Source organism: Stegodyphus dumicola, chromosome 9 (genome assembly GCF_044657685.1).
Source record: "Stegodyphus dumicola isolate Sdum_Otavi_A_Nest chromosome 9, ASM4465768v1".
NCBI classification, from domain to species: domain Eukaryota; kingdom Metazoa; phylum Arthropoda; class Arachnida; order Araneae; family Eresidae; genus Stegodyphus; species Stegodyphus dumicola.
Window position 1 is genome coordinate 71,243,910 of NC_140776.1, and position 25,630 is coordinate 71,269,539.

A 25,630-nucleotide genomic window follows, 5' to 3' on the forward strand; every position below is an offset into this window, starting at 1 on the left:
GGTATGATAAGAATAAGGAAAAAATTATAGAATGGCATATTACCGATATGCTACGTGAAAAGATCATAACGCCCATCTCAAGTAGTTATGTTAGCCCGGTGGTTTTATGTAAGAAAAATAATGACTATCCTTTGACGCATCCAAAAAGGTGGAGTTTCGCTATTGATTACCGTAAATTAAACTCCATAACTAAATATCCGGTATATCCGTTACCGATCATTGAAGAAATTCTAAGGAACATAAAATCAACCAAATTTATGACGACTTTAGACTTACTGGACTACTAGGAACGACTGGTTATTTTCAAATAAGGGTTAGGTCTGAGGACGTGCCTAAGACTGCTTTTATAACCAAGTCTGGCACTTATGCATTTTTGCGTATACGTTTGGCCTTTCAGGGGCCCCGGCAACATTTCAGCGATGCATGGACATTGTGTTAAGACCTGTTCTTGGAAAGTCCACATTTATCTATTTAGACGATATCATTATTACTAGTGATAATCTCGACCAACATGTACAGGATTTAAGACAGGTGTTTTCTTTATTAAATGAGGCCGGTCTAAAAGTTAATGTTGAAAAGTGCAAATTTGCAGACCCTGAATTAAAATATTTAGGTTACAAAATATCTCAAAAAGGAATCGAGACAGACGAATCAAAAATAATCGCTGTACAAAAGTATCCGACTCCAAACACGGCAAAGAAGCTCTCTTCTTTTCTAGGACTTTGCTCATATTATAGGTCCTTTATAAAAGATTTTGCGGCTATCGCTGAGCCATTGTTAAAATTAAAAAGGAAAAAGGCAAGATTCTCGTGGACGAAGCCAATAGTGCTTTCGAAAAATTAAAACAAGCATTAACGCAAGCCCCTGTGTTGAAATTTCCTGAGAAGGATGAGAATTTAGAAATTTCAGCGGATGCTTCGGATTATGCGGTAGGAGCGGTACTTTCGCAAAATCAACAGCCCGTGGCATTTTTTAGCCGAACTTTAAATCAAACACAAAGAAACTATTCCGCGACCGAGAGAGAGGCACTTGCAGTTCTGTTAGCAGTGAAAAAGTTCCGAGTCTATTTTGGAAAGGCGCCGATAACAGTGTACTCTGATCATGCGGCGGTAACTAGATTGTACTCAGGAAAAAATTTATCCCCAAGGTTAATAAGATGGGCACTCAAGCTGCAAGAATATAATCTGGTAATCAAGCATACCCCCGGAAAGGAAAATATCGTAGCAGATGCCCTATCAAGAATTAAAATAGATGAACAAGGTAATACCGTAAAGGTGGCAATGCTCACAGCATGTACAATAAATTCCCGAGAAACTGTAATAACCGAACTGGGTAAGGATCCTGAGTTTGGAAGCATTTATGAGTATTTAAAGGATCCTGAAAATTTTAGCCACCAAGATATTGTGGCGATAAGAAATAGGGCGGCCCATTACGAACTAATAGATGGTTTATTATTCTATACAAAAACTACGAATTCCAACAACGAATTTCGACCTGTTATCCCAGCTAGTCTTAGATTAAATATCCTGCAGGAGCTCCATGACAGCCCTTTAGCTTCTCATGCTGGTATTCGAAAAACTATCCAACGCGTACGCGAGGCAGTCTACTTTCCTGAACTGCAAAAGTTAACAAGGGCGTATGTCCAGTCCTGCCCAACATGTCAAGCAATTAATTATATTAATTTCCGCCCGGCCGGGTTTTTAAATAGTATTAAATCCGAATTTCCAAATGAAATATTTGGCATCGATTTATTGGGCCCTTTCCCAAAAAGTCAGTTAAATAAAAGTCGCTATATCCTTGTTATGGTTGATCATTTTAGTAAATGGACCCTTAAAACGAGCCTCCGCGAAATTAGTTACTGATTCTATTTTAAATAAATATATTTTAAAATACGGGGCACCCCTAAAAGTTATATCGGATAATGGTCCTCAATTTTTAAATAATATATTTGAAGACATGTGCCAAAAACTGGGCATACGTCATTTAAAAATGGTCCCGTATCGGCCGCAATCAAATATAGCGGAACGGGTCAATAGAAATATAGTGAAAATTATCCGTAGTTATGTTAAAAATTTTCATAAAAGCTGGGATAATTATGTCAATGAATTTGCTTTCGCCCTTAGGACCGCAAAACATGATACAACGGGCAAAACTCCTGCTGAGTTATTTTTAGGCAGAAAGATTATAACGCCGTTAGATAAATTATTTTATGTGCAACAAAGAGCCCCAGAATTTAAAATGGGTGATATAGAAAAACTAATTAAGGAAGCAAAGAAGATTACGGAAGTAGCACAAAGAAAACAGAAGCTCTATTATGATTTGAAACGACGGGGAGTAACTTATAAAGTAGGGGATGAAGTTTTAAAAATTAAGCATTCACTTTCTTCAGCACCAGAAGATAAAACTGCCAAATGTTTTCCACGATTTGAAGGACCATATGTTATAAAAAAAATAACTCACGCTGTAGTAGTGTTAAAAGCCAGAAATGGTGAAACCTGCTCCGCAAACATTGATCAAATCAAACACTACTTTGATCGTAATAAAATGCAAATATTTTCAGATCTTTTGCAGGATCCGGCACGGCAGACACCGCAGGCACAAGCTCCAGAGGTGGAAAATCGACAAGTACAAAGGCAAGCCATTAAGAGGCAGGAGCAAGTGAAAAGAAAATTTCCCCGCGGAAAAATTGAAGGTAGCAAGAAAAAGAAGCCGTTCCACCGTCCAGAAAAGAGAGTTCACGAACACCCCCAGAATGAAGAAGGGAGAAGGACGACGAATGCAAAGAGAACCAGGAGAAATGACGGCAACTATAACCCGGCTCTAAAACGGAAGATCTACTCATCCGACAGGACTCTCCGCAGCAAATGTCGCCGAACTGTGGAAGGGCCGTCAGCGGCGGAGGAAAAGTTACAAGGAAAATTTGAACGGCCAGCAACGAGGTCCAAGCAGGAACACGACAGATGTTTCCCGGTTCCGCCAAGACCAGCTGCCATCAAACGGCCAAGACCACAAGCAGAGGAGAAAAAGAAGGTATTCAAGGGTGACCGAACTGGGGAAAAAAAGGAAGCTTCCGGAGGAAGGCACTGAAGGGCGGGCCCGTACAAGAAGGAGGATAAATCAAACAACTGTCTGCAATACCTTTAAGGACTGGGCCCAGAAAAGGATGTCCGAATATCACAAAGATAAGTAAAATTTTATGTTACTTTGCAAACATTAAGTTAATCTTTCATTCTTACTGCAAGTGGCAGATTTCAAGAAGTTTTACCTCATGCGAGGTCTACCTTTATCGCCAAAAGGGCGAGAAATGAGTTGTTAGCGATTTTGGTATTATGTTTTTCAATTACTCACGCGTAAAACTAAAATTGATGCATAATAGCGTTGTGTAAAGACTTAAATATTGTAAAAAGTTATTGTATAAATTTTATTTAAAACATTCTAGCAAGAAAGAAGTTTTAGTCTGAAAGACTTTTTGAAATGTAGTATTTCAATGTAGAAAGAATTGGCACTTGCTTTGAAAAGAATAGAAGTTAACAATGTACTACTAATGTATGTTTTCAAATGTGTAAAATTAACGGCATGTTGATATGTTCTTATACACAATGTGAACTGTTATTTTAAATGTTAAGAAATACCGTGATATGGTAAAAGTGAATGTTAAAATATTTTTATTCGTGTGACTGTAAAGTGACTGGCGAATATGTGTTAAAGGTTGAATGATGTATGTAGTTAGGCTCTCTGACGCTACACTTTAGAGTTAGCCACTTTTAGAATAGTACCTCAGGGTTTAGAGTTTAAATTAGGGTGTGTTAAGAGGTCTTGTTATGTTGAATTTTAACACGTTAGTGTTTTGATTGTAGGAGGAAGTGTGGAACACGTAGACAGAAACACATTCGTGTTTGGTGTTCTTTTACAACACATGTCAGAGAGCACGGGGAGAGATAATTAAAATAGTCATGAATGAAATAAGAATGTTAAGAGAAGTATAATTATACATGTTACTTGCCATTTTCATTGTGTAACATTTCATTAAACTAGTTTTCCTTCCAGATCTCTGGAAGGAACCAGATTTGAATAAGAGCTCCTGTTTAGATGCAGTACAGATGAAAAATTGCGTGTCCTTGGAGCTGCTATTGTAAAAACAAATTTCTTTTTTTTAAATTTCTGAGATGATGAGAGATGTTTGTAAAAGATTGGCCTCGCTTTAGATTCTAGCGCTAAAAGTTTTCAACAAGGTCGTTTTAGACCTCAGTTTCAAACTAATTAACTCTGGCGGGAAGTATGTAAGGATCTTAAGTTTTACTAACGTTTATTTTATTTTAAATCTTTACTATCACTTCTTATTTTCTACTTCCGGCCAGAATTATAAGCGTGAAGGTATTTATGCAAAGTTTGTCTGGCGAACGCCAAGTATTTAAGTTGTGGCTTTTTTGCCAAGAGAGAGAGAGGAAGCAGTGAGTCGAAGCAGGCCGCTTACCTTAGAAGTTACGCAGTTGCTTGTTGCCTTCCAGGCCAGAGGTTTTAATCCTCTTGATAAATTTTAAACGTATTGTAGTGTTCACAGTTCTCTGTACTACATACGCTTTCTGTTAATATAAGGCCAATCTTCCACGTTTATTATTTTAAAGTTAAATTAGAGTTTAGTTCTATTTTTATATTTTTACGTTAGACCCCAAGTAGAGGGTCTGTGTATTCCGAAGTACGGAAGTCATTGTAAATAGAGAAAAATAAAGGGTTTTGTATACCCTTCTTGTGTATCCTGTCTACTTCCCACAATTAGTGAACATAGCTTTAGTAAGCTCTCTGTTCCGAGTCAGGTCCTTGCATGTTCCCGAAGAAGGTAAGAAGGAACATTGAACCTGATAACCAGATTACCTCAGAAAATCCTCCACGGTGGCATCCCTTAGGCAGATAGCTCTAGTGTCCCTAGTTTGATTTGCTTTAATCAAGCATTTATGTGGGATTCGGCAGGTCTTTTCAGAGAATATTCTGAATTTAGCAAACTTCAGGAAACTTACATCTCTCTTCTCTCAGAGTAGCCTATGTAATATTGAACTAATGTTAATACATGTTCTTTTTTGAACTGTTAACTTTTCAAATAAAAAGATCAGTCTAGCAAGCTGAAAAGAGAAATGCTGTTGGTAAATTTCTTCAGAGGAAAATTATTTCCGTAGGGAGTCAAATTACATTGCCATTAAGAAAACGACTAAAGGCAGACACTTCATCACTGATTCTCTTAGGCTTCATCATCAATAATTGATTTGCTTTGGTATTTTTTGCTCTTTAGCAGCTTCACATATCTGACATCCCATTAAAATCCGAAAATCCCGAAAAAAAAAGAAGACAGCCACCTCGCTGTCTTCTTTTTTTTTCGGGGAGATGAAGAAGATTTTATGTTTCAGACTTGCTCCATTACTACTGAGGATATCTGCTTGAGTAAAAAAATTCACTCTTTTATATTGTATTCATTATGTTTATATGTATATGATTGACTTACGAATTAAGAAATTACGTGTAGATATGATGACAGACATTATCTTGCATTCAGGAGTCTTTTTGCATAAAATATATTATATTATTTTACCTTAATTTCATTGAATTTTAACGAACCAATGAAAGGAAAAAATTTAATAAAAAAGAAATGAATTTTATGAAGGCATTGTGTCTTCGTTTCTGTGCAATTTACGTTTAAGTTACAATTTTATTCAATAAATTTATGTAGTCAATCTTAACTAGTTTTGTTTAAAATGTTTAAATAACAATATTTTACGCTTACAGCCTGTCCGAAAGCCTTGTATAAGTTCTACTGCAATTCTGATAATGCTACTTAAAGTTGTTTCAAACTTGGGCAAACGCATTTAGGCTTCGTTTTAGAAAGAACCAGTTCACAGCGATTCTGGTTTATGCTTTTATAAGCTAACAAACCGAGGATGTTTTGCTTACTATATTAAGCTTTATTACTTGCGGAGAAATAGAAAATGGCCAGTTATTTAGATTGAAAATAAATTTCTTATGTGATTGTTAAAGTTTACGTGGTGTCTTTTCATACCTAAAATGCTAACCATGGTTATTGATTTAGCCTTGAAATGAATTTTAATCAACCGTCTAACGGCGGTTTTCAAGAAATTTTTTCCTGAATGAAAGCATGATTTTAAATGATCTTCTAATGCAATCGTAATGAGCCCTGAAACCTAGAAAACATTTATAACTTAGTATAATTTAAACTTAGTATATTTATAACTTAGTAACACAATAACTACAATCGATCAGCTTAGAAAGCCTGATCGATTGTAGTTATTGTGGGTATTGTCATAGCTAATGAGGCTGCAGGTAAAAAAGACATTTCGGTTAAAGAACTGGAAGAATAAGCCAAAACATTTCGATGAACTAATCAAGGATGAGAACAGAATTAAACTCACAGCGACGAAAAATATGAAGATTGGTAGTCATTAAAAAAAACTTTTAACTACATTTTTACACATTGCAATGAACTTATATAAGAATGTAACAAAATTGGCAATGAGTGGGACCCACGGAGATTTGGCAACGAATAGGAAGGAAGTGAGTTCGCTAGGTGGAAGATGAGTAGAAACAATGTAGCTTTGTTTAAGGGAGGCTAAGTCCATCCATTTATTTTAAAGAAAGAACATAAAAGGTTCAAGAATTATACCTTGAAATTTTGGTACCTTTTGTATCAATTCAAGCCGGATTACTGTTGCATTTCTGATAATGCAGATGACCTGTCTCTCTTTGCAGTACCAGATGATCCCATCTTTCCTTCAATTACTGTATAATTCTCAGCAGGCTCATCTTGGAGCCAATAAATTTACAAGGAGTGCCACTGTGATAACAACCATTCTGTGATAATATTTTCTTTCCACTTTCAGCTATGAAAGTAAATAATAATTTAATTATCATTTATAATTTTATATTAAAATAAAAGTTAATATCGTAGCACCTTATGTTTATAGTTTAACTACATAAAATAAATACCATTTTAGGAAAAAATACCAAATGCTCTTGCTTACATTATACGGATAATTCATTTTATACTAGTTCGATATACTGGGCCATTATAAGAACGAAACACTGACGTGAAATGAGTACTGAACGCACTGCTTTCGAGTTTCATAACTACAGGCCGTTCCACATATAAGTAATTTTTTAAATTATGATGGTAAATGATTTTGAAGCAAAAAGAGTTATTTATAAATTCCTAATAATGCAATTAAGTAAATGAAATTGTAATCAATATACTAATTTAAAATGTTACATGCTACTAGCATAGCTGCCATTCATATGTAAAGAAAGCGCATTTGTTTTTGTGTATATTGTTATTTCAGTAAGCAGTTTCACAGAACGCGTCTGGTTAATAACGAGATAATAACTAGAAAATGGATTCATATGAAAACATTCTGCATTACCAGTTCAAAACTGAACGAAGCTCCCTTCACGTGAAATGCAAATAAACTCCCTGTTCTTTAGCTATTAGTAAAGAGACAAATGATTATACTTCAATTGATTTTGCCTAAAGTACTAAACTTAATACGTTTTTTCTAATCACTATGCATTCATCAACGTCTAATACTTTTGGCGTCGTATGTGGTTGGAGGGAAAGGCTTTAAAAACTGCTGTAATTGAGGTCTCGAAAGGGCTTTTTGAACTTTGTCCAAGAATGACGCCCATAAATCAAACGCGGTTACTTCCGCCTGCTCATGAGGTGCTGATTGCAAAGATTGAAGGATAGGTTTAAATTTCAGTTAACCATTTGCATATATAACGTTCTTCACTCAGTCTGAAATTTTACGTAATCATTTGTTTTCAGAACTCCCTGAAATACATTTGCTTAACCCAAAGCTATTCAGTATGTCCCCTTAAGAAAATTACTTTTTTTGAATAATAGATTTATAGCACTTTCCAATGCTGTTCCTAGGATTATTCATTTATAAATACAGTAATTTTAATGCTCACATGAAATTCCAGATGCATCTGAAAACACATTGTAAGATTCTCACAAGTGTATTTCTCAGTTACTGTAGAAAGTGACGAACCTTAAGAACTAGTTAGCGAATAATCGCTTAAGTTCGTGTAACAAGAAATAACAAGATGGAAGGGTAACTAACCCTTTATTATTCCAATCAGATTTAACGAAACTCCGTCTTGGAGTGTATAATAAAAGCCGACACTTGGGCTTGAACTTAAGAGACTAAGAAATAAATTAAAACTAAGATTTAACTAAAGAGATATAGCAGAAGCTATCAAGATTCTAAGCGAGTTGGCCCCTTAACTCTATTTGACTACGAAGCTTATCAAGGGCCTGAATACGGCTGAGCGTAATAACAGCTTTGAGAGAGAGAGTAGCCAAAAGGCAGACGCGCGCAAATCGGAAACTCTGATTCTCTCTAACTCTGCAAATAGACTTCGCGGTATAAATAACGCTCCTCCTCATTAAGTATTCAGAATGATTCCAAAACTGCGTTCTAGCTCGAAGTAGTAAGTTGAAGTTAAGAAGTTGACAGGAAAGGAACTTAAAATTTAACTGTTAATAAAATTAATATAATCCTTACAACGTGTATACATAAAACAGAGGTATTAATATAATCGGTATTGTAATCAGACTGATAAAAACTTAATTAAATCAATATTGAAAATTTAATTTGGAATTTCCATTATATACAGAATTTTAAGAATTTGTTTTATTATGATAAATACGTATATTTAGTGTTTACAGAAGGATTTGTAGTATTTATTATACAGTGGCTTAACGTAAAACACGGACCCCATAGGATGATTGCTTTAGATAAGCCAAACATCTTGCATTCGAAAACTGAAAATAAGAATTTTGTGATATTCTAAAAAAGGCATACCTTCCCTTCTATAAGGCTGTGATCCCCAATATTCTTCTGCCTTAAAAGAGTAGGCTCAAACTAACAGCCCGAAGCAATTTTATGCGGCCAGCAAGAACATTTCGGTTATGTATTTGTTTTAATACAGTGCTTATAGATTTCGATGTAACATAAATTCATTGAGCAGTGCATTGCAATATAATGTTGAAAAATAGAAAAGCGCTAGCAAACATTTCTGTAGTCATTACATTCCAACTGAGCTCGAAGCTAGCGTTGGCACACATTCCAAAAGTACATAAGTAACGTTCCAAAAGTAGATAAGTAACTCTCCAGAAGTACATAAGGGCTCTCTGATAGACCCTCATATATCTTTGGATAGTAATTATCGCATCTCAGAAAATATTAATTTAAACTATAAATATGAATATCATCGGAGACATATGGATTGTGTTTATATGCACGATTGCTATTGAATGAAAACGAAATAGAATAAATAAGTTTACGATGTGAGTAAATGAAAAAACTACTAGACTTTATACACTTGCATGCCAAACACATGACTAGGCTTAGGTGGGACGTGGATACAATCAATAATTTTATTCGCCTCCCGAGACCTTTTTACTTTCCTTGAGTCAGTCATGAACTGATAAGCTAGATATACAGTTAATGCAATTCATATTGCTATATAGAAGGAGACACACTAATGTACGGCTTGTAAACCATATCATTTGTGCTTGTCGTTAAATGTACATTACATCAATACCAATCATTTGAAATTGCGCAAAACGTTTGAGTGTTTATTTCATAGGAAAATTCATTTTGCTAAATTTGTAAACAAAATTGTAAAGGATAAGATTGAGGAATTATATCGCAAGCCTTGTCTTTAAGAAAAGTGACAGAAGAAGGACGAATTTTTCAAGATATATGGGAAGTTGCGTACTTTTGTTGTGGTGTGAGCAATAAAATTGCGTTGTTATATTTTTTATAAGAATTCCGAAAGAATACAGCTTATGTCGGCATTACGAAATGGATCATAGAGAAAAATCTGAAATGTTGGATGGTGAACTGAGGATACAAGTTAGCCAACACGGTAGCGGAACGTATTAACAAAATCGCTAGTGATTTACAATGAAATGAAAAAATCACAGATTTTGCAGAAGCGTTCTCAGTAGCAGTTGATGCGACATCATAGGTATAGCAGAGCTTTCTGTTCGTACAAGATATTACTGAGTAAATTATAGTAGTGTTATAGTAGTATTACAGTAATTGAGGAAATACTGGAAGTTGAATAGTTGATAAATTACGCGAATAATTTCCTACGAAAGGGCAAACTGTTGCACAGAATTATTTTTTCCCAAATAAAAAATGTGATAGATAATATAAATTAAACTACGATCAAATGATTGGGATTATGTTGCAGCTGCAGTTGGATAAATATGGTAAAATTAAGAAATATAGTGAAGGAACACAATTTTAAGAATACGTTTGCGCTATACGTTGCATTATTCATCAAGAAGTATTCTGTACCCAAAGTTTGCAAAGGGATTATGTAATGAAAAGGTAATTAAAACAGTAAACTTCTCCATGGGCTAGCTGTTAATCCTCGAGAATTTGTTTCATATGGTAGCTTGAAGAAACTGAACGTGAGTATAGAAAAATGAGAATGACATGAGATGATTAATTTGAAGAGTTGTATTAAAACTATTTTTTGATTTAATAAATGAAATCAAAATTTTCATGACACAAACAATTAAAATCATCGACGAGCTACATAATGATACATGGAATAACAGTCTAGTTTAAATATCACTCTGAATAACAATCAAAAACAAAGTCCAATAATAAAAATCAGCATACATTGCTAAAAAATGTTTTGCAGTACTAGTTTCGATAGTTTTTTTGAACTACTTTCTCCAGCTGCTTGTAAGCAGCTGAACAATAGTCGTTGATTTAACTGGGCAATTAAGTATTTTCAATAAAAGACTGCTAGAAAAGGATAAACTTGTACTTCTGTTAAAGCTTTTAAAGTTATGCATATATGGGAAAAACTTATTCCAGAAATTCCACAAATGAAACATAAATTTACTGTGTAATATAAATTTTATTCAAAGATTCAAATATTTTAATAAAATTTATATTAGATAAGATACAGGTATGATTAACCTTTGCTCACTAACTTTGATCTTTTCTGTCTAATGATAAACATTCTCAGTTTCGAATTTTTTCAATAAGTATAGTCGCTTTGTTAGGGAGAATATTTCTATGTGAACAATTTTTCTCAGTTTAAAATTAACAAGTCAAACAAAAGTGCTCGATTGTTCGATGAGCATCTACGATCCGTGATGAAGATACGCTACTGGCCATCCAAAATGCAGCACGGAAAAGGAAAAAAGATATCAAATCCAACTTCATTTCTAAGATTATAAATTGTATCGATGTTAATTAATCTGAAATACAGCCTTCTTTAAAGTGAGGTAGAGAAAAAATCAGTAATGAGTCTTGCGTCCACATTTGTCAGTAACCGCTGCTACCCGCGGCGGCAATGAGTGAAAGAGGCCTTGAATGTGTTGTTGGGGGATGGCAGCCCTAGCTGCCTCCACACTTAAGCGAAGTTAATCTGGTACTGTAATGCTGGGCTAGACGTTTTCCATTTATTAGCCAGACATTTTCGATGAGCGGTAGCTCTGGAGAATGGGCAGGTCAGAATAATAATGCAACATGGTGGACTAAGGAGAAAATTTGAACATTGCGCGCAACGTGTGGTCACATATTGTTCTGCTCAAATATGGCCGTAGAAAGCCCTGAAAATAAGAAAGAACAGCAGGTTGCAAAACCTGAGAGATATGGCGCTAGCTGGTAAGTGTACCGATAAATGTATACTAAGGGGTGCTGGAGTGGAATCCAATACTAACCCACCCCCTGTATTTTAAGTTTGTTATATTATTTTCTCTCTGCTTTTCTTTTGTTTTGTTTAAAAGTCAACCTTTTCTTTCTTATTTTCTTTTCTTGTATTCGCTGCTTTTAATCGATAGATTGTAATTTGACAGACTGTATTATTATTAGTTTTATGATCTATTTTATACTAATGTTTTTGATACGCGGGATCAGAATTTTGGTTTCTTTGCCGCTAATGTAAATTTCGATCTTCTATTCGGACAGTCTGGACACTGTTGGGTATCTGGGTGCCCTCGCTTGTGATTGGATTGGGCGGGACCCGTGTGTCATAAGACCATTCTTGATACAGTTAAGTGGGCAGGGTCTTGCCCAGAAATAGTACCAACCCACACTATAATACCGGGTGCTAGACCCGTACGACGGACCCGTATGATGCGCTATACAATAGTCTAGAAACCTCTCTTCACGTTGTCTCCATTCTCTAATCCGACCGTCTTGATACTGCACAGTCCAAGATGCGTCCGAAAACATAATATCATGCCATTCGATGTTCATCTCCGTTCATTGTTAACGCAAACTCCTGTGGTTAAAGCAAAACAATGGAAACTTAGCGGACAGTCCGTTGTACTGTAAATGACGTTGAAGTGTTCATGCAGACACTGACTGTTGTGTTACAGACTGCATTCGTTGTGATAGGGTCGCGGATGTGGCAGTGATGAGCTCACTGCCGGGTGAAAAATATGCCTGTTTTTCTGCGAAGTGGTTGGACTAGGCGGTTGCAGTTGCTCCTGCCCGTCAGTCGTTCTCTCTTTCGTCCACCGATTCCATATTCGGATGACTGTTCCTTGGATATGTCTGATACAATGACATGTTTCTCAGAAGCATAATCTGTATTGAAACTGCACTGTAATATTTAGTAAGTAAAATTTGAAATTAATTAAAAATTTAGTTCTTTTTTTTTTCTTAAATTTCGTTAACAAAATCTGGCACCCGAGCAGCTGTCAGACCGCTGCTCGCCAACTCCAGAAATGTCATGTATGTTGCTTGTCATGTTTGATGTGAGACCCCTGCCTTAGAACACTTTCCAGAATAATGATGAGGCTATAGGCACTTTATTTTTTCTCGGTAAATTTATAGGTTGACATAGCTCATAATATATATATTATACAACGAATTACTCCTAAATTATAATTTTATGATAGAAAATTATTGATTACACTCTTTTCTTTAAAATAAATAATTGCTAAATAATGCAGAAATATTTAAAAATTCTTTAGTTTGCAATTTGTTGTTACAAAATGATTTTATGAAAAATGTAATACTTAAAGTTAATTTGACATTTAGTATTACCCTTCTTTCGCCATTGCTTCAAAATTAGAGATTAGGATGCTATTCTTGCTCATAATTAATCATCAAAATGTGTATCTGTAAACTGAGGTGTGTATTTTGGTTTTGAGATATTCTTTGTTGAAAATAAATGATTCGCACAGGTATGTGGAATCAAAAAATAAATTGTCTTGTATGATGGTCATTTCAGGAATGGAAATTTGTTTCTGTCAAATAGATTCCAGAAGTTCTCCTTTGATGTACTGGATTTTAGGAACAATGCCATTTTGAAGATTCAAAAATTTCTACCTCCAATTCTTCCGTCCTTGCTTGAATAAACTCTGCAATGCATACAGCTATTTTGTTTGCATTTACTTGACAAAGACACTAATATAAAATGTTATCATTGGCTCGATAAAAACTGTTGAAATCCTTCTCCGATCTGGTCTTGAAGTAATTGAAGATTGATAACAAATAAAGAAAAGTCAATTTCAGCTCTGTCTATTCCTTTTTTATATTTGGGCAATACAACGATTTAACATACCCTATCATTAAAGTTATAAATCTGCGTTTTCCCTGCAGCCCTAAGTTTAAATATCACATTTTCAATTATCTCTGTGATAAAGCCTAAATTCACCAGCCAGCGTCTGTCTGTTCAGCAAAATTTTGATTTTGGGTACTGAGATAATTTTACAAGTCTTAGGTTAAATTTACGAATTTTGCAAAAATTGTCCTCTATTTAGCTAGCGTGGTTCAGTATTCAGAATGAGACCATTAATTTCAGGATTTTTAGTGGCGCCTTGAAATGATTGTGTTGTAAAGAGGTTGCACGAATAAAGCTTACTATTTTGGTAACTATTTTGATGACGCGTCCGAAGGGCATTATTCTACCGCATAAAGCTTCACGGTAGATAATACAGTGATACGACATAATGTTTGGAAAGGATTTTCCTTTCTTGAAGAGGGCAATAATTTCATTACTATTAGCAACCATTCTCGGGACCATAAGTGGCTATCATTAACAGTTTCCGGGTAGCCGGGATCATTCATACCTTCCACCTGAGACAATCCTGGTCAAACCAAGACGTCTGGTAAACCCATTTAAAATTATAAACATGTAATTATAAACACATACGCTTATATTCCTCTAATTAACTACTGACTATAAACAATTTTTGCATAAACTTTTATTGAAAACCTAAAGAATCGTTTGGGCACACGTAAAACTGGCGGCGGACGCAATAGTTCCCATTGATTTGAGGACCCCTGCTTAATCGCATTGTAGGGATTTATATTTTTTAACTAATAAGTTAAAGTTTAATTTGAAACTTTCCTATAAGCCTTCATTCCCCTATTTGTCAGTGGCAGAATATTTAATTTTTGTAGTGCGCGTGAAAGAATGCAAATTTCTACTTTGAAGAAAGTATTTAAAAGCTGAGTTTCGGTAGAAGAGAGAAGAGTTTGGTTATAATTGCCCCCTCTGCCGTGGATACATTTTCTTATTGCTGGTTCATGTGGCTTAAATGCCTTTACTTGCTGCCACTAGTTTCGAAGGGGGTTTAAGTAACGGGACCTCGCTGAGCCCTGTAGGTTAGTTCTATCACTTGTTAATATCTTCAAATTTTAGTTCCGTTATTTGATTTTCAGTTACCGCCTAAGCATAGGCGAAGTTTGTTAACGTCGGGTTGACGCATTGTAAATTTTAAAGAGCTAATAAAGGGTACCTTAACTCTTCTCCTGTATAGTTACTATTCCAGTCCTTCATACAGAAGTGAACCTGTTGAACTCTACAGCATTAATAATCCTTAAGCATAAAATTTTCACAAACAGTATAAAATTTGGTATAATATATCCTATTCTAGTACAAGCATTTATACTGCTGCGAAAAGTATTTGAAACAGAGTATTACCTAATCAAAAGACTGTTATTTAACATCAAACAGAGTATAGTGAGTTTTAAAACTATAATCGTGTAGCACAATAATGGAAAACTGTAGTTAGTGGTGAATTTATGCATTTTCGGAGTAAAATCGGTCATGAACAATGCCTTATGACAATGAGTTTATAAGGTTATTTTTGTATTGTAGTTGAAAATGGACTCATCTAGAAATTTAAATAAATTTACACAAGATTTTTAGTTGAGTCCGCGTTCATTTTAACTATGTTTCTATTTTGCAGAAGTCAAACGAGAACAGGGACACTATTAAGAAAAACAAGAAAAGTTGCAAATAATTTTTAATCAACAAGAATTATACGATTTGAATTCCTTTTTCTCTGTCAGGACATAACATGAGTTTGAATAATTTCTGAAAGTGGCGTAAAGGATGAATAATAATTCGAATGAATATGATATTAAGCCGTAGAAAAGACTGGCATCGAAAAGGCCTTAGTGCCATGTGTTGGGTGAAGACGAGCCAGTTATATCTTAAAAACATCTGTTACAAAGGCATCCCTCATCTTAATGAGATATCTCAATTAAACTTAAATCAGTTAATCAGCTCATCGATAAAAACCGAATTTCAATTTATTCTTTTAGAAAGCACTTCTTTCTTATTCCGTAATATCTGCTTAGTTGTCTTCTGCATGCTTCTCTTGTACTAGATTTAACTTGTAGAAGTTTTTCTGCCATTAAGGAGTCAGTTGTGCACTCTTGACGTTTTGCTACAGAAGTTTATCATTTGTTGATGGCACAATACATAAGCAATGTAAAAAAAATAATAGTCTTACTACAATTAAACGATCTGTTTTAAAACGAATGAAATATTATTTTCGTACTACTTCTGCTTTGAGAAATGTATAAAAAGTAAGAATTAAAAGTTATTTCTGCTTAAAAAATCTTTTTTAATGTACCAGATATCATTCTAACAGGAGTTTTTGAAAAGTTAAGAAATATATGAGACATAGTAGCTTTGAGCTAACCATATTGGTTTCCGTATTCTTGTATCCAAAATTCGAATATAAAGCTGTGTTGGCAATTATATAAATTAACGACAGATTTACGTTAGACAACACTTTTGTAGTTAAACCACATAAAAATCAAAAACAAGTATCGTAAATAAAAAGTAGTTTGATCATGAAATTTCGTCTCAGAATCATCTCCGATGGGACAGGTCAAAATAACAGGTCCGACCTGCATTGAAAGAAAAGTTCGGGAAATTCCGTTCTTTGCGGTCATAAATGATATCCTTTAGGGTATGTTATGAACTTTCGATGCTTTTACGTTATTTTTGTAGCGTGCTGTGATGTCATTGAATGATTTCTTTGGGGAAAGTCCAGCTACAATTATATACGCACATAAAACTTCCACCATTATTTTTTGCACCTGAGATAACTCACGTATGTAACTGATTCCTTGAGAGCATTTCAAGGACTGCTTTTATAGACTTGTTTTGAGAGACTGAATTCAATTACAAATACGTAAAACTTACAGTTACCCTGTTATTGACATGAACATTATTGTTACTTAATATTGTATTGTTGTATTTGTTTAATTTATTTATTTTATGCACGTTTATAGAAGTAAAACACGACAAGAGCTTTATTTCTGTTATTTATAGTGGTTAAATATTATAGATAAAAATATGACATTACATTACAAAATAATGTACCTTATTTATCCTCATATATGAAGTTAGGAACACCCACTTTACTTTTTTTATTTGTTTTTGAACAAGCAAGTTTTCTGTTCTCTTTCCTTATCTTTTTCCGTACATTGTCGCCTCTGTATCGCCAACGCAATTTTGGATTTTGCATCGGAACGACAAATGGCATTCTAAATTAGGTAAAGAAGTAAATATTAAGACAAAATATTAATATCAGAAAGAAATAAATTGCGCAGATGAAAACGATATTGAAGATGTTCGAAATTCAGTTTGTTAAAGAAAGAAACAGTTTTTTATTGCAAATTTAATAATGAAGTATTAAACTTCATGGAAGCTTTGTTAAAACGAAATTATTTAAAAGTGTAACAAACACTTATTTTCATGTATGTGGTCAGTTTCTTCTTACAGCACTCCGCAGAATTAACGTGTTTTTTCTCCCACGTACTTACGATACGAAATCCCTCAATTTATCTAACACACATATTTATCATAAGCAGAACATATGATTCTCTGCGACATTTTATGTTATGTTAGGATTAAACATTTTGAATTTAAACTAATGATATCATATGAAATTATTATTTGCAAATTTCTGAAATTGAAACTGATAAGATCATTTCTTAACAGAAACTTCGATCTACCTGGAAATATCTTCGGTCATTATTCTAAATAGGAAGGCAGTTCAACGGCTGACGTAGTTATAGTTTACGGCCATCAATGTTTGAAATTGAACTGGTTCAATTATTTTGAAATTAATCTCTAATTTTTTTCTGCCAAGGAAAACAAATTACGTATCGTATCTGACATATGTGTAGCTTTAAAAATAATTAAAACTGCCAGAAATAGCGAAAATCGCTATCAGAATTCCAGTTGGCATGCTTTATGAATGTTTACCATATTTCACATGCTGTTTTACGTTGAAATCCGAAGAATTGCATATCTAGCTGTCTGATTTATATCTCTTCCTTCTGTGTAATCCTGAGTATTAAGCGACATTAGAACAATAAGTTAGAATCCATTGTCAGTCATAAAGGGCATTAAAGAAAAGCTTAATCCTTCAGAGTGCAATATTTCCAAACATCAGTTCTTGCGTAAAACTGGAAGTGAGGGTACTTTTTGTGAAAAGAATGGCATTGACATGATAACCAATATTTTGCGGCTGTGATCTATAAAAATTTCCATGAGAATCTCTTAAAAGGAAGCACATATATTTTTACCTCCTTCCTTGAAACATAAAGAAACTTGCATTTAACCTCTGCACGAGAAGGATAAAATATTTGACACAAGTATTAAAATAGTCTCATTAAAAAGATTTAAGAAGTAAGCATATTCGTAATGTACAAATTCGAAAAGCATATTCTTTCAACTCTTATATTTGAAATAACAATTCTTTAATTCTAATTGGTGAGAAATTGCGGAAAGAATATCTTTACTATATTTTACTAAAAATGAATTTATTATTAAATTTATTAAAATATAATACTATTTTCAAGTATTGTATGGTACATTATACAAAAGATATTACAAATTCACATGTAATTTCACTAAAATTATTCGAGTATATACGCAATTAGTAACAAGATGAATTTTACATTATTCTTTTACTTTTGTAATATTTAATTCCACGCTGTGACTGTGATAATTTAAAAAGTCGTGAAGGCTGGGGAATATTTAAATATTTCACTAAACATGTTACTTATTTGATCCCAAAATACAGGGCAAAACTACTTTTGAATAAATAACTGTAATAATAAGCATTGGGGTTGATGCTGCTTATCCTGAAAGGCAAAGAAACTCATGAATGATAGAAAATGGGGCAGAATATGCGCCCATCAGTGATGGAATATATAAGACTTCTAAAAACCGTAATTCATATCATTTGCTTTTCAAAGAATAAATGGCTCCATATACTTTCCCTGAATTTTCTCGTGTATAATTTGAAAATGAGCCACTTTCTGTTAAAATGTCTTTCACGAAAACACCTATTCTAAAGCAGGTAACTCTAGCGCGTTCTCTAGTAATCAGGGAAACTGACTAACAAGGAAATACACATACATCTGTCTTTGGTTACATATTCTCTGGGTACCTACAGTGACTTCAGAAGTCGGGAGAATGGTGAAACAGGCCAGGTATTTGTCTGGATTATAGAAGTAAATGGAGAGCTTCAAAGCTTAATATTCAAGGGGACTTCATAATTTATGAGTAGTACGGAATATTTAAAAAAAATTTGCATGGATAAATGTTTCTTTTATGGTGGTGGTAAGAAATGGATCAAATAAAGCAGGTCAAGTATATAATTCTTCATACTAAAAATATATGAAACATAAATAGATATAAAAGGTATTCAAATAAGAATGATAACGACTTTAAAATAAAATGGCAACCATGTTTAAAATGCTATCACTGTGACAAACGCTTTTTGTGTTTAATGCGTTCTAGCAATTCGTCATGGCTAAATGCATGATTCATTATTGAGCAAATCATTATCGCTTAGATAAAGGATAGGTTAACATCGCCGTTTTGGTGTCAAAACAATCCCCAATAGATGAACGAGCAAAATTTCATTGCATTTGCAAAAAGTCACTGTATGATGTCGTTTATGGGATAGTGACATCATCGGATTTTTTTTTTTTTTTTTTTACAAAGCGATGGATGAAATTCATTTACAATGAATGGTGAGTGATCAATGATAAAAAAATTATAGCCAAATTCATTTACAATGAATGGTGAGTGATCAATGATAAAAAAATTATAGCCAAATTTGGATATGTACGGCTCCAACAAAGGATGCCACATGTCACATTGCTATCACCACTATCGGCGTAGAAATAGTTTCGCGAAAGGATGATTTCACGAAATGCAACTGTTAGTTGGCCTCCAGAAGATGTGATTTAACTCATCTAGATTACTCTCTATAGGATTATTTGAAATCAGTGGTCTATACGAACAAACCACAAACCATTATCACAAATATCTAACGCTTCATTCATAACATTAAACCTGAAATATTGCATACAGTCATCGAAAACTGGGTTTACTGAAGTCACTTGTGTGCACTAATTCGAGGTGGGGACTTTAAAGATGCTTTTGGTTTCAAAAAAACTTTTATTTCAGAATAATGTAAAATATTTGATTGTATCTGAAACAGTTTTTATTTAATTTATTTTAAAACCATATCATTCGTATTCCAAAACCCTTTGTAAGTTGTATAGGAAAACAACGGCAAGAAGGAAAATGCTCTTTCTTTGTCCAATAATAAACCTTCTATCCTTATATAGTCACATTTACTCAAGGTAACAACAAAAGAATTCTTAGGATGTATAAGGGTCGTTATTGAAAATTATGCTTGCTAACACTTCGAATTACATAGATACTAAAGCCTGGCGCTATGAAGAGGAAGCATTTAAATTAAAAATGATTTTGAGGATTAATGAAATTTTTAGTGCATTATAGAATTCATTAGCGCTTCAAGTACACTTTTTTCGGTAAAATTTTTATCCTGGTTATTACAGGTGGGCTTGGGTTTGTTTTACAGTGGGAAGTAAGAAATGCAGTTCTGCACTGAATGAAATGATCAGCTTTAATCTTTCTAATTAAAGTGGAACGAGTCCAATATTAAACAGTTGATTGCGAGACGTTACAGATTGCAATAAGGAAAGGGAAAATATTGTAATAATGCACCAGTTTACTTTATTAACTATCACCGACACAGGAAAATTTACACTAAAAAGCAAGGCATTTAGCTCAGAACTGACTGTAAAATCTATGTTTCCTGGTTAAATACAAAAGAAGCTTAAAATTCTAGTATCAAATTAAAGTTCGTTTTAAAGGACTTTAAGCATGAAAACGTTGTTTCCTTCGTTTTATTAATCGATATAAACCATGAACTCTTTTCCCTGTCTTATACACATTTCATCAACTTAACTTCTTTTGTAAACTTGAAGGAAATCCTGTGCCAACAAACATATTTTTTAATAGTGTGAACTGCGAAAATGAGGGGAGGGGGTGGAGGTTAAACAAAAATTTATTGAAAATTATATGAATCTAATCTGAGGTTTTTCCTAAAATATACAGTGCCAGGGTCGATAACTTTCTTTAAATTGTGTTTCCCAACCGATAGGCCCCGCTGTGGCTGAGTGGTTAAAACTGCTGAATGCTGGTAGTTCGAATAGTGTTCTAATACAAGCGAACGGGCTGGCTGGCTGCGTATATGTTTTTCGCGGTTTTCTCATGTGTAACAGGAATACAAGACAGTTTATATTCGGAATGAAGGTATCTCCATCCTTAAAGAGATAGCCCTCGTATACTTTGCCATATTCAAATAACTTCTAAGCTAATCCAATGGAGGTATTCCGAAAGTCCGCAAGGAAATCTCGAAATTTTGAATTCACACTTTATAGTTATGCTCATTTTATATTTAGACAAATTCTGCTTAGTAAAATTCTGGTGATCCGACATCCAGTAGTTCGGCACATCTAATAATACCTGCCGTAACATGGCGCAGCTAGTAATGTTTTCGGGAACATTCAAAAATTTATGAAAACTAAAATAGAGCCAGTTAAATAACATAGCCATAATTCAAACTTTGTCGATTGTTAGGAGGTAAAAGAAAATCAGAGTAATGAAAAAAAGAAATTTCTATCAACATTGCTCATTATTAGGCCGGTGAAGCAATACATACATTTGTGAGATTTGATGTAGAAAACTTTTAAATACAATATTGGAGAAATTATTTATATTCATGTTCTGTGAAATAATTTTTAAGACAGGAATCTTCGAAAGCACGTGGATATTTGAACTTTATTTTAAATGACTTCATGTACTGATAATAAGGACGATGTCAAAATAAAAGCTGATTAACTATAACTATGTACAAATTTATTTGCAAAACATTTAACTCGTTAAATATATTTTCAGAAATACTACATGCACTTTTTGGTTCCTCAATACTTTCAATGGCGCGAATAAAATCTTTTTTTGGCGTTTTAATATTAGTCTGATACTCATATTTGATAACTTAATTTGACAAATTCAATAACATATCATCTCTGAAATCTCGGACAGGGATTATTATATGCCAAACCTAGGAAGAGCAGAAGAGTTCAAGCAACTGAAAACAGGAAACGTATTTTTTGTAACTTCATTCCGCCCCTAGTAGGCCAAAAGTCAAAAGAATTCAGCTGTAGCAAATTTTAAAAATCAGAATAACGTATTGTTGCTAACAGTTTTATAGCTTTCTGCTTCGTTCTTCGATACAGACTCAACAAACTGAATGACTTTCGTTCATAACCAGTTTTATTAAACATACTGCATATTTTTCATTCCAAGTTTTGTAATCAAAATTATATATATTAAAGAATATCAGAATAAGTATTTTTCCTTCTTTTTAGTGTATCAAAGCATTCTTAATTTCATTATTTAAATTTTGTTTTGTTTATTAAAGAGTCCATCATGAATTCTAATCATGTCAGTGACATAAAATATGTTATATCGCAGTCATGTCAGGGATATTAATTTATACCATGTTAACAGTCAAATTACGTTTTCGCAATAAAAAAGTTTCCTTCAAAAGCAAAGTTTATCATTTTGTATCAAGCAGTTATATAGTATTCTGTAAAATTTATGTTAGATTTTACGTCTATGAGACTTTTCTGTTTTTTATTCACCCAGAATCATACCCAAGCAGCCCACAAACCTTTCTAGAAAGTTTTAGAATCTAATATTTATGTAGATTTTACTATTTTCTTTTTTCACTTCTTTTCAGTAAGTATGTAGGGTTTATATTTATTTTAACTAACATTTATTTTAAGTTTAAACTATCTTTCCTGTCAAGCCTTACTTTCCCCTGGAACTGCCAATGCCAGAATATGTAAATTTGAGTAGAACGCGCAAGGATTCAAATTATCAGCGGAAGTATTCTGATTTAAATAGAAGGAAACGAGTTCGGTGTGATATTCTTACTTAGCGAGCGCGGAGGTAGTTAGCGAGAATTTGAAGGACCCCGCGTTTCGGCCTATGTGCTTGGCGGGAAGTAGTGTTAATCGTTCCAGTGAGCTTCAAGTCTGCTGAATTAGCAGCGGTATTGTAAAACGCGGTGAGTTAGTTATTTTAGAGAGCCTCGTAGTTAGAATCTTGTCTTTAGTTTCTTTTCAGGTTATTATTTTTATTTGACTGCCGAGTTGGCACCGTCTGTAAGCGTCAAGAGGACGCAATTGTAATTTATTACGTTGAATAAAAAGGGACTTAAACCCTTTACAAGACTCTGTGTTTTATACAGCTTTCACAGTCACCTCTTGGTTGCGTGCAAGTTGGAGGCGCGCAACGTTATAAGTAAATTGCTGTTTTATGAAGATATCCAACAAAAATTGCTTTTTGTTTTCCGTTGTTAATCTTAGGTTATTTGAGAACTAAGTGAGTGCTTATATCTATATCTTATGCTACTTTAAAAATCTCAAAATAATTTTAAACATCGTCATCGTTTTGATCATCAGTCTTCTCAGAATCAACTGTTCCCAGTTCTTTTTAGTGTATCAAAGCATTCTAATCTTCAGATATTAAGGAATCATTGAAAATCCTACTAAATTTTAAAAACTTAAAATAGTGTAGCAAAACCAAAAGTATAAACATTAACATTTTACACTTATTACAATGATTTTCAGATCATCTATTATAAAAAGCATCATGATTTGGGTATGGCATTATGATGTATCTCGCTTTAAATGACTTACCACTGAATTATTTATACTAATTTTTTCATTTTCTTTAGACAGAACAAATGGCAACACTTTTGAGTATCATAAATTAATGTTTAAGTGGCCTAAAAATAAGTCATTACTTTTAAGTTGAGAATTTAAGTACATATGTCATTTTATAGTTACTTTAGACTATGACACCAGGCGGGAGAGAGGTATCGTTAAACTGCTTCTTAAGAACTCAGCTTCGAAGAACCGGAAGAAAATCTCCTAGGTACTTCCTCCTTTGGTATTTCTAATGCTCAGTGCATATTCGCTATTCTCTTCGGATAATTCGCATTTTTGTTAACAGACTCATACACACTACACTTTTATGAGTAATTTTCTTTAACTCATAGCCTATATATTAGACTCCTGAAGAAAATAAAGTAATAATGCATATCAATAGTAACCATCCCCATAATTAACTTCTCTAGAACGACCATCTGCAAAAGTCACCTGAAGCCATGTGTGTGGTCGCCTTAGAGAGGGTTCTTTGCATTACGTATAATTACTTCTCACACGCTGCTTCAATTGTGCTTTCGTACGTTTGTGTTAGCTATCATATTTCCGCCCATTGTTCAAATTAATGATTATTGTCTATAAGTTTAGGAAATAATAAATTGAAACAAAAAGTAAGGAATTTAGTCCCAGTAGCCTATTGATTATTTTTCAAATTTTGCAATCGCTAATTAATTGCTAACTTGATTTTTTTCACACTGTTTTCACTCTATATTCGTTTATTAAATGCATTATTAATATAAACCAAATACGCCTCATTTTGCCGTACGCTTCAGCATCTAGAGAACTAACATTCATTATTCATTAAAGATTTTCTACCATTGTCATTTTTATGGGACATACAGAATTCTTTACTTCTTGAAACTTTACCCCCTTTTTTTCTAACATATTAGAAAAGTATAAACCAGCGATAACAATGAAATGAAAATCAAGCTGGTTAACTGAAGTAACTTGCTTCACATTACTTTAAAATATCAAGGTTTATCTGACCGCAAACAGGTTCAAGGCTAAGGTCTACATTAGCGAGTTATATAGTTTTTCTCCTCCTATTTCCTCTTTGTTTGGCAGTTTTAAGTTCATGATGCTGCTATTACTGCCATGCTAATCACAGAAAGGGTTCAAGACGAAAAACTTGCGATACGGGATTTACAAGAGTGAACAAGCAAAGTTTTTTTTTTTTTTTTTTTTTTGTTGTTGTTGTTGTTCCGAAACTCCTCAAGCGTATAATCTCACTGGAAAGTGAGGGAAGATGATTTCTTTTTTTATAAAAAAGAATGTAACTCAAAACCTTGCATACTTTTTAAAGTTAAAACATGAGCTCTTTTGACAAAGGTAATCATATCGTTTGATCATCTTTCTCAAAAGAAAAATATTCAAATTCAATTTTTAAGGGAAATAATGATCGGAAATGTGAAATGTAATTCTATTTACTTAAAAATTTATAGAAAATTTATAGTTACTTCAGTTTTTAATGCATGAATTTTCTTTTCATTATTTATATCATACATATTTTTCAAAATAAAAATAACATTTGTTTAAGGGTATAAATTCTTTTACTTATTTTTGAAATGATAACTTGTCTTTATTTTTAAAAGAGAAGAGAGTAGAAAAAATCAAACATACATTCCATAGCTTTACGCTCACACTTAGAGAGAAAGTACGTAACAAAATTACTTGTTTCGACAATTAAGGATTTTGTATTACATGTAATAGTATCTGTCAATACATTTATTTGCAGAAGACAGCGTGAGAATATTAATTTGACATATTTATAGGTCGTATTTTTATGGAATATTTTATATATGACTTATTGAAACATTCTGAGTATTTTGCTAGCTGGAATTTTTAATTTAATGTGGTAATAAAAATTTACATTTTAAGTATACAGAATATTCCCATTCACAGATTTGAGACATGTTTAAAATATTTTATATCTCGATTTTTTAAAGTTCAATGAAATGATGTATTTATGTACTTGTCTAACATTTAAGAAAGTAAGTCTGAACTGTATATTTTAATTATTTCTGTATTTAATGAACACTTTTACAGTTTGAATGCTTTTACGAATAAGGTCAGATACAGAAAATAATACGTTGCGTTCCATGATGCCCTTGAAGTTACACAAAAGGCGGGATTGACCAAAAATGAGTTAGTCGGGGTCTATTATTATCATTGATACATTTTGGTTAAATAGATAAAATGATTCAAAAATG